The following is a 2,381-nucleotide window of genomic DNA, read 5'->3' as shown; positions in this document are numbered from 1 at the left end:
TATACAAAGGAAGTTTGAGACTCATTAGTCCAAAATGTAAGGCTTTTTGTAGGCTGAAATTTGGAGACACAGATTTTCCTTTTTCAATATGGGATAACCTGTAGTTTAAGCTCATCCATAGAAACATTCTGTGGAATTAACTCTGAGAATTTATAAGCATTTGTACTTACTAATCAGATCACGATTAAGAAAATTTTATAGCATTTTTTTAAAGATTTTTATCTATTTATTTGATAGACAGAGAGAGATCACAAGTAGGCAGAAGGCAGGCAGAGAGAGGGGGGGAGGCAGGCTCCCCGCTGAGCAGAGAGCCCGATGTGGGGCTCGATCCCAGGACCCTGAGATCATGACCTGAGCTGAAGGCAGAGGCTTAAACCACTGAGCCACCCAGGCGCCCTAATTTTATAGCATTTTTAAAGTCTGGTGTGATTTTTCAAGTGTTTAAAAATAGAGAGCATTACACTAAACAACCAGGAAGAGAAAACTTAAAATATCCATAAAATATAGGGGAAAATTTAAAGATTTGGAAAGATGAGTAAGCAACTTGGCAGTCACAAATATAGACCAATGCATTATCTTTTGTATATAAAGAGTACAAAACAAGTAGGAGCACTGTCTCTACACTTCTATTCATCATTGACTATGATCATTGATCTTCAGCCTCTCAATGAATACTATAGAACTCCTGCTTTTTTAAGAAACAACTTCTTTTTTTAAGAAAAAGGATGGAGGTATCTAAATAATTTACACTCATTTACTTTTCTGATCATTACATAAACAAGAGATAAGATATCTAGTCTGCTAGTCCCCTTTCGAAGAGAAGTGGTAAAGCCAGACTACAATCTATTTCTGTTCTACTAGAGCACTTCCCAGAAAATGTAATAATTGGGGTACAATACAATGTACACTTTGTGAAGTCATTTACAGAATTGGAAAGACTCCTTTTCAATTTAACTTTATATTAATAAAATTTCACTTTTCCCATTACATGTATAATCAAATTCTAGCAAACTAATATTGAGGGGCAAATTAAAATGAAGAGTGGAAATAAGTTCTTAAACCTAGTTTAAAATATTTCCTTATGATTTTCCAGTTTTCTATTTAAGTATAATTTCCTTAGGCATAAACCATATCTTTTTTATTTAACATTATTATGTTGTAATGATAAATTTAAAAAGTAGACCATTTTTCTTTTAGTTCAAATAGCATTCATGAGAAATGACCCATATGGAAAGAATATCTTGGGCCCACACTTATTATGAATAAACTTTGTAAGAAGTGTACCATGAATATTCAATTCCCCTAAATTAGTAAGTCAGCTATTATTAAGTCAGATACTAAAACATTAAGCCATCAGCTTGAAGGACCAAACTTATATACTAAACACACACACACACACACACACACACAGAAAGATACCTAATTTACATTGTCAAGAAGATGACTATTGACAAAATACATTTTCATTATGCAATAAAGTAGATCAATATATCTCTGATATTAAGACATTAATAAGACTATTCTACTTCCACCATTGCAAAGTTGCTTTGCTGGATAACTAAATAAGGAAAGAATGTAGGGCCCTAGAAAATGAGGGCACTTATTTCTAAAAATTCAACTCTCTTTCAATCAAATGTCAGTAAATTCTGACAGTAAATTTGGGTGGGAGGATCTTTGTATTTACTCTCAAAACAATCCCCCTTTGGTTATTCTCTTAGTATAATCCAACATTGTCACACAGGATTTGCTTCAAAGGCTAAAAGCATCTCTTCCGGGGTAAAGCTGCCTTGAAAAGCAGACTTCTACCTGGATTGTCTCTCTTAAACTGAAGATTCTTTTTCTCTCTTTATAAAGAAAAAAAGTTAATAAATTATTGCCCAACATTATTAAGATAATAATATATTCAAATAAATTTAATTTCATAGAAATTATGTTGCACTATCTATCCCAGTTTCCTAAGAAAATCAAAATTCCTCTGATGTTTTAAAAATCTTTTTCTTTCAATGAAGAAAAAAAATTGAGAAGATAATCTAATCGTGAGAATTATTTTCTTATTTAATTTTTTAAAAACTTTAATTTCTCTACAATCTTTTAAAGACCAAGACTCTTAACACCTTAAATATATATGCATTTTTCAGATACTTTAGCAACCCAAAGCTTTTTCACACTGGCAAATTCAGGTAGTCTCCCAAACTTAGTATTATTTTTCCATTTTGCTTCTGGTTTTTAAAAGTTTGTAGAAAAATTAAAGTTTTTAAAATATTGTTATCATCACCCTCTATGACCTAGATCTATTTAGATATAAATGTAAATAATAAAATAACCCTCAGGATTAGATTATCTTCTCAATTTTTTTCTCTTCATTGAAAGAAAAAGATTTT

This window comes from Neovison vison, chromosome 5 (genome assembly GCF_020171115.1).
Source record: "Neovison vison isolate M4711 chromosome 5, ASM_NN_V1, whole genome shotgun sequence".
In the NCBI taxonomy this organism is placed as follows: domain Eukaryota; kingdom Metazoa; phylum Chordata; class Mammalia; order Carnivora; family Mustelidae; genus Neogale; species Neogale vison.
The sequence above is the reverse complement of the archived record's forward strand: the minus strand, read 5'-3'. Positions refer to the sequence as shown.